The sequence below is a fragment of the Urocitellus parryii genome, chromosome 8 (assembly GCF_045843805.1).
Source record: "Urocitellus parryii isolate mUroPar1 chromosome 8, mUroPar1.hap1, whole genome shotgun sequence".
NCBI classification, from domain to species: Eukaryota; Metazoa; Chordata; class Mammalia; order Rodentia; family Sciuridae; genus Urocitellus; species Urocitellus parryii.
This window is the reverse complement of record NC_135538.1, coordinates 100,358,872-100,368,125: the sequence shown is the minus strand read 5'-3', so window position 1 is coordinate 100,368,125 and position 9,254 is coordinate 100,358,872.

Here is a 9,254-nt window from a genome sequence, read left to right as displayed (position 1 = left end):
CTTTGCAGGTACTCTAAAGAAAGGTGCCCTTGGACCACAACATGGTGAGACCTGAGCTTACTCTGCAAGCTAATAAGGATGGTAGCATTCCCTCGAATGCCTGTTCCTGAAAAGTGGTGATTCACCAATGGATTCAGGTGAGAAGATGTATGGACTTCAGTAGATTTGGGATCAATCAGTTAACATAGGTTTACACACACACACACACACACTAAATCTATTATCTATTATATTTTCAGTCTAAACCATTTCTTGAGTTTATTATATTATTTCACCTTGTCTAAAATCAGGAACCTTGGATGTCAACTTTTCTGGGATTTGGTAAATAAGCTTGGACATATAAAATCTCCTCAAAACATGATTAGTTATTGAGTTATTGACCACATGTGATAAATGTTTCCCCAAATCATATCTTTATGGTTAACTGATATTGATCAGCTCCTTATTCAGTGTTTATAATTATATATTAAAACATGATTATTGGGCTGGGGATGTGGCTCAAGTGGTAATGTGCTCACCTGGCATGCGCAGGGCGCTGGGTTCAATCCTCAGCACCACATAAAAATAAAAATAAAAATAAAAAGGTGTTGTGTCCACTGAAAACTAAAAAATAAATATTAAAAAATTCTCTCTCTCTTTCTTTCTCTCTCTCTCTTAAAAAAAACATGACTATTGATTTAGAAAAGCTTTCTGTGTTGGTACAGTCATATGTTAAATCTGTCCCCAGTTTTTTCTTCTTTATATATATATATAGATAGATATAGATAGATATAGATATAGATATATAACTCCAATTGGTCATGGCATGTAGAATTAAGGCAGCTAAGGTAGCACTTTGAGACATCTAGAGCTGTGGTACAATTATTTATCCCACTCTAAAAAGACCTGAAGGGGCAAGGAGATGGTCTATATGAACCCTGGCAAGGGAGAAAGGGAGCAACAGTTTCTCCATCCTTTTCCTAGCAGGTCATGCTCCTAGCATCTTGCAAGGTTAAGATCATTGACACAGAGCCCTGCATTTCTGGGGAGTGTGAAACAATTCAAAATTTAAGAGTGCCATTTCGCCCTGACATTGGGTCTTCTGGTCATCTTTGGAGCTATCTTGCCATCCTACTGAATTCTTCCCTTTGAGAACTTGCAGAAGCAGAGGCATTATCTCTCGGAAAATCCTCACTAAAATATTTAGCACATTATGTTATTTTGGAAAGAAAGAGGAATATGTTGTTTGTGAATAAATATGAGCTTCTGCTCAAGCTAATGCCCGTCATGCCTGGGAGCTTAGAGTTGGGCAGAAGCCTTGACTGGAAACATTGTTGTCTTGAAGGAGCAAAGAGACCTCTGAGGAAACTGACTGTGGGACAGCATAAGCATTCAGGTCTCGGAGGAAGGAGGACAGTGTTCTTTGTTCTGGAAGCCAAGGAGTCAGGAGTCAAGGTTTGCCACTATAGTAGGAAATAAGATGGATTAATAAAGTCAGGAATGAGATTAAATAAGAAGATAACTCCAAAACAGCACAAAATCTTTTCCTATTTCCCAGTTTTTCTTTTTATTTATTTTTTTGTATATTTTTAATTTTTTTAGACATTCATGACAGTAGAGTGTATTTTGACATATTACACATACATGAATTATAACATCCTAATTAGGATTCTATCCTTGTGGTTGTACATGATGTGGAGTTTCACTGGTGGTGTATGCATATGTGTACATAGGAAACTTATGTCCAATTCATTATACTGTCTTTCCTATTCCTATCCCTTCTCCCTTCACTTCATTGTTCTTTATCTAGTAGAATGAACTTTGATTCTGTGCCCCCTTGCTTTGTGTTATTTCTGCATATCAGAGAGAACATTCAGATTTTGGATTTCTGGGATTGGCTTATTTCACTTAACATGATAATCTACAGATCCAACCATTTACCAGCAAAAGTCATAAAGCCATTCTTTTTTTGGCTGAGTAATATTCCATTCCACATTTTCTTAACCCATTCATCTGTTGTAGTTTACCTAGGTTGGTTCCATAGCTCAGATATTGTGAATTGAGCTGCTATAAACATTGGTGTGACTGTGTCACTCTAGTATGCTGCTTTTAAGTCCTTTGGGTTTATATCAAGGAGGGGGATAACTGGGTCAAAGGGTGGTATTATTCCAAGTTTTCCATATTTTTTTCCATATTGCTTTCTAGAGTGCTTGCACCAATTTGCAGTTCGATCATCAATGTATGAGTGTATCCTTTTTCTCACATCCTAAGCAACATTTATTGTTACTTGTATTTTTAACAATTGCCATTCTGAAGGGAGTGAGATTAAATCTCACTGTAGTTTTAATTTGAATTTCTCTGATTGCTAGAGATGTTGCACATATTTTCATATATTTATTGACCATTTATAATTTTTCTTCTGTGAAGTAAGGTCAGGCTTTCCATCATGTTAACTTAGGAACTGACTTCCTCAATGAGACTCCTAAAGCTCAAGAATTAAAGTCGATAATCAATACATGTGAAGGTATCAAACTAAAAAGCTTCTTCACAGCTAAGGAAACACAAGGGAATCAAGAACATGAAGAGAGAGCCTACAGAATGGGAGAAAATCTTTACCACCTGCAGCTCAGATAGAGCATTAGTTTTCAGGATATATAAAGAACTCAAAAAACTTAATACCAATAAAAAAAATAACTCAACCAATAAATGGGCCAAGGAACTGAAGAGGCACTTCACGGAACAAGAAATACAAATGGTCAACAAATATATGAAAAATGTTCAATATCTCCCAGTTTCACGTTCATCCAGCTCTCTCTATTAGGGCAGTGTGGCTGTTTTTATTATACATGACTACGTGCATTACTGTACACGACTATAAGCCTGTCTCTTTAATGTTTGTTAGTTGAAGGAGGTTAAGCATGGGACTCGAACTCAAATGCTTTTTCTATCTATAACTTTCAGACTTTGCATTTTCTCACTCTATCTGCTTGCACTTTTTAAAATTAATATAAACATTTGTCCTACCTAACTAGTGCAAAGTTAAAAAAAATATGAAGTGACATGAAAATTATAAAATGTTAGATTGGTGTAAAAATAGCTCTGGTATAAAGGATAATTATCCTTCCAACTTTTTAAAGATTGTTTACTTAGGACTAGTTGATCACTATATATCTATTTCTATTTTAAATCAGATTCACATATGTGAATATATGTGTCGCGACCCCTCGCCGGCAAGGGAAAAAACGACACAGGATTCTTCCTTCAGCAGTTTACTCATAATGAAAAGACAGGAACAAGAGAAGAAAGCGCGCACGCCGAGCGGTCGGTCTGCCCTAGCTTAAGTACCCAGCCTTGCCAATGAACCAGCACCACGTAGAAGAGTCTAATAGGTGCAGCGCAGCGGAAGCAGGCCAGAGCCCAGCCCACAGCCCAACAAGGAGTTGTTTAACAACTCTAACCGCTGAGTCATCAGAAGCAGGAAGCCAGCGCCATTTTCAGGGTGCGGTCGCCGGCTCCCAACATATATGAACAGACATATACCTGTACTTAGTTTCCTCTTTTTGTTTTGTAAGTCATTGATATCAATTAATGGAAAATAAAAGAAACATTTCAAAAGAGTTTAAGTAATAGGATATAGAAAAAATATAAAGATAATTACTGCAACAAACTAGGTTAAAAAAATTATAAAAAAAGATCTGAACATAAGCACTTAGAAGGTATTATTTTTGAGGTTTTTAAAGTAGACAGTTTAGGAAAGGTTTCTTGCCTCAACTTCTTATGGTGGGTCTAAATAAGCTACAAATTGATGCATCTATGCAATACCTTTTCTGTAAGATCTAGGTCCTTCAGTTAAGTTGGTTGAAAAACTGCACCATCAATAAAATGTGAGTAACCATTTCGATTATGCCTACCATGATCTGTTCCCTACTGCAGGCTCCATGTGTTATCAAGTGTGGAATCAATGGTTCTTTTAATGTATTTAGAGCAGCAATGAATTGACGGCTCATCTTAGTTTTAGTCTGTTGGCTTTCAGTGGTCCTGAGCCTTTGTGTGATGAGCATTTTATACAGATTGTTTTCAAAATGAGAGACTCATGTGAAATAGAATGTGTGCATGGAATTTTTCTATTAAAAGCTAAGACAATTTAAAAACAAAACTATGAAATTTTTGAAAAGATTTACTTGTAATTTGTAGTCTACAAAAATTTTGGTTGTGGAAAAATAATACACATGTAGATGAAGCTTTCAAATAAGAAAGCAAGTATCAAAGACTGATAAGCCAAGAAAGCAAGGAAGGAGTGGAAAGGAAGAAATGACTATGCAGCAATTGAGACCCTCCAGTACATCATGTGAGGTATGTGTTTATGTATGATTGCATTGATGAGACTCTTTGGGGGAACTTGGGCTCTCAATTATATAGCATGTGACCTGTGTAATGGGATCATTGATTTAATTGGTTAAACTTATTAGATTTACATATAATATGGACTTGATAATAACACCATCCTTAAAATTGTGACATGGCTAAATATACATACTTCTAGAGTGGGTGAGTTACTCATGCCTGGATAGCTCTGCTCTTGAAAGCCTGGTCACCCCTCATAGACGTCAGCACTCAAGCCAGTTGTTCCAATGGTTAGAGAATATTTGAAGCCCACAAGACCCTCACCAGGTCCATTTGCTAATATGTCACGGCTAACACTTGCTGATTCTTCTTCCCCTGATGGAAAAAATATATATATATATCCTTTTTCTGGGACACATCAGATTCCAGAAAGAAACTTGACATTCTTTTCTGTCATCCACATGTACACTTTCCAGCTCAGAAAGCACACAAGTAGCAGTCATTTCTTTTTCTTTTTATTTGGTTCTGGGAATTGAGCCCAGGGATGCTTTAACACTGTGCCATATCCCAAGTTCTTTTTATTTTTTTATTTTGAGACAAGGTAAAAGTTTCTTAGGGCTTCTCTAAGTCTCTGAGGTTGGTTTTGAACTTGCAATTCTCCTGCCTCAGTCTCCCAAGTTGCTGGGATTACACATGTGCCACCATGCCCAGCAAGGGACAGTAATTTTTAATTCCCCTCCATGGGAGTCCTTCTTCCCGACTGGATATTCAAAATTGCACAGTGATATTAAAGCTTTTATGTGTAGTATGCTTACATTGTCTAACTTTGTGTATAGTCTTAATTTTTCAAAGGAAAGACAATCTGCATATAAATTCATCTCTGGCTTAGAGGATTGATATGTTCATTGCCAAAGCACATTTGTCAGTTTATTAAACTGTAGAAATTTAACATTGCTTTAGGAGATTTGAGGTAACATTCCACCACCATGCTATCAGTCTCCAATGATATTGAGCTTCTATGGTAGAAAATCTGGGGGCATGATACAGCTGGATTTTTGAATAAGAAAATTTGGTTCTGATGTTTATTACTAATGTATTTGGTAAGTCACCTAACCTGAGTTCTCTTGGGGGAATCTATGGAATATTAGCAAATTTGCTTTTTTTTCTCTGAAGCCCTACCAAACAATGAGTTATTCTAAATCATCCTCAGATGGTGATATTGCATCTTTTAACGTATAATGTCAGTCAAGTTTCTCTGGTATTCCTTTATTATTTACTATTTGTTGAGATCATTCTGTTTATAGCTGTCTTTTGAATAATTCCTTTTAAAACAATAAAATATTATTATAAATACTAAAATAAAATATTATTGCAAATATTATACCAAGCTATAAGTGTGTCCCAGTGGCCTCACATAATAGGTGCATTTCTGAGGAAATGCTAGGAAGAGAGTGATGAGAGCATGTGCCCTGACTTCCCTGCCCTTCTATTTTCCTCCTGTAACATGGGGCATCACTAGGGAAGGCAGGCTGGTGGGCCCTGCAGGATAGATCTGAGCATTTGAGTTCTAAAAAGAGAACAGGTCCATATTTTAGTACTATGTGAGGGAGGTGTAAAGGGGAGGTCTTGTTTGTTCCTGAGGACCAAGAAGCCTAGAATTCTGTAGCTCCCAGTGCAGTAAGTTGACAAAATTCTCTCTAGAGAATATTGCCTTGGACAATTTTCCACCATCCCGGAACAATTACCTGGTCTAGCTGATCCTGAGGGACATGGTGGACAGCCTCGCATGGGTGGGTTGAGTTGCTCCTGGTCCTTGTAGATAGGAGAGGACTGTCACAGGCTCCCTAAAGGCCCAGGAGCAGAAAGCCTTAGCAGAGGGTTAAGTTATTTGGTGACTTGTTCTCTGATGGTCCATAAGGAGAGAGACAACATTGTCTTCTCCCAATTTTCTGGTTTTACATTGTTCAAAATGCATGCTTTAACTGGATTTCCTGTGTACACATTAATGAGCCAAAGATAAATTATAACTTAAGGACATCAGCAAACAGAGTGGGAAAAATTACACTGATTGTCAGGAACAAGGAGTCCCCATTGAAGTAAAAACAATGAAAATGTCAATTAAGAAATTTAATTAAAATAATAGAACTCTCAAATGAGTAAAATTTGAGGATATATATATAAACACTTCTGTTTTTGAATTTTGGAAACATGGTTCTTGATTTTAAAAATTCACTAGTGTATTTAAAAAGAAGATAAACCCTGCTGAAAACAGAAGTGGTGGGGTTTTAGGTCAATGGGAGAAATAACTCACACCACCAATGAGCAAAGATGCAGAAACCATGAGGGAAGGTGAGAGGCTGAGAGGGCAGGTTCATGACTAAAGCACAAGAAGATTCCAGAGGAGGGGTGAGGTGGGGAGGCAGGCTCATTCTCATGTAGATGACTGAAGAAAATTTTCTGCATTTTGAGGAGGATTTGAATGAACAGGTTGGTGGAGTCAACTTAATCTCAGGCAGAATTTATAAGAGACACATCCCAAATATTGCTGAGTTTAAGATACAAGAAGGCATCTTAAGCTTCCACCCAGGAAGAATTTACAGACTAGCATCAGATTTCTCATCCCAAATTCTGGAAGCCCAAAGATTGTGAAATAACAGTGTAGGAAAGCAAAGCAGACAAGATGCCATTTAGAGTAAGAAATATGCAAGGAAATATTTTTTAAAATCATCAATTGGTTCATAACAGCAAGGCAAATATGAAGAAAAGTGAAAATATTGGCAAGAAACAAATCATGCGATACATGTTAAATGCAAGTGGTTGAGAAATTTCAAAACAATTTTATAAGATATTTGTTAGTTAAAGGTTTTTGAAACAGAAGGTGCATTCTGTTATAGGAGAAAATAAAACTAATAGCCTGGAACTAAAGTTTATCTCAACAAAATCTAAGAATTGGAAATAAGGATGGGACATAGGAAAATGACATAAGAAGTCATTCCACGGTGCTGGGTTACAGTAACATGAGGAGGAGCACAGACAGAGACAGCCTTTTACATTCTGATGTAATAATAGAGGAATAAAGGTTCAATTGTAGCAGGAATAGGGAAGTCATAATTAGTTACATTGAAAAGTGAAGTAAAACTTCCAAATTACTAAGAGTGAGAAAAAAATATGAATTGAAGCTTGATTAAATCAGGAAACATAGGAAAAGGACAAGATGAACTGTTGACAGGCCATAATACATACTAAAAATAGAAAGGAAAGAGTAAAGTCATTTGTTTCGTTATTCTACTGAATGTGAATGGGATGAAATTCTCTTTCCTTATACAGAAAGCATGAAGGCTCTGGATGTAATAGTGGTATTGAACTAGCATGAAAAATAGGACATCAGTAGTTTATTGAATGAATGAATTAATTTATATGTGTACTTTCTTTATACCACAAGATTAATTAATAAATCCATCCTGATATACAACCCTGTTTTTGAGTGTCCCTAATTATTTTTCTGGGGCATCAATTCAATAACAGGTGACCCATGACATTCCTTTATGATGGACCTTGCTCTCAGTGAACCAGCCCAGATGTAGGATTGTGATCTGCAGGGCACAGAGATCTTATGCATATTTGGTGTCAGGCAGAATTAGATTCCAATTCTGCTTCTGTCCTTCAGTTGCTGTGTACTTTTAGACTAGTGACTTCACCTTAGTGAGATTTGGTTTCCTCATCTAGTGATGCAAATGTCAATCTTAGGATTATATTTGTTGATTAATGTAAAATTACTTAGAAATGTCTGGCATTATAGCAAAAATTCAGTGCATATTGACTGTTTAAATTTTTCTCCTTTTTCTGGTTCCTGAGATTCATCTAATATAACTTCCTACACAAAAGTCACAAGCTGGATGATCCATGTAATTTGGGCTCAACGTAGCCAGAAAAAAGTGTGGAAAGACAGAGGATCATGGATACTTTGGAGATCTTCACATACCTTAGGGGTTTTTTGTTTATGTGTTTGTTTTGGTTTTTCTTTTGTGTGTGTGTGTGTGTGTGTGTGTGTGTGTGTGTGTGTGGCTTTTTTTTTTTTTTTCAAAAAAAGCACCTGCCTAAATGGTGTACTTGTGCCAAATTGAATGTGTCCAAAGCAAAACATATTATTCAGCAGTATCTCTCTCTACGTTGGTATTCATCTGAACATTCTTTCTTTGGTGACCAACTGAGTCCCATCTTTAAGTGTAGGCATGAAAACAATTTAAATTACATAGTTATGATATACTTTAGATTCCCTTATTTTTAATATCAATGAATAGTTTATTGCTCCTATCTTCTCATCTATGCTGAGCCTTTTAAAATTGTCATTTTGAGTAAATCTTTTAAAGCTCCTGTTTATATTTATTTATTTATTTTTATTCTAATTTGTTATATATGACAGCAGAATGCATTACATATCATATTACATATAGAGAGCACAATTTTTCATACCTCTGGTTGTATACAAAGTATATTTATACCATTTGTATCTTCATCCATGTTCTTAGAGTAATGATTTCCATCTCATTACACCATCTTTCCTACCCCAATACTCCCACCCTTCCCCTCTCACCCCTTTGCTCTACCTGGAGTTTGTCTAATCCTTCCTTGCTCCCCTCTGAACCCCACTATGAATCACACTCCTTATATCAGAGAAGATATTTGGCATTTAGTTTTTTGGAATTGGCTAATTTCACTTAGTAATGTATTCTCCAACCCCCTCTATTTACCTGCAAATGCCATGATTCTATTCTCTTTTATTGCTGTGTAATATTCCATTATATATATATATGTGTATATATATATATATATATATATATATATATATATATATATACCATATTTTCTTTATCCACTCATCTACTGAAGGACACCTAGGTTGGTTCCACAATTTAGCTATTGGGAATTGT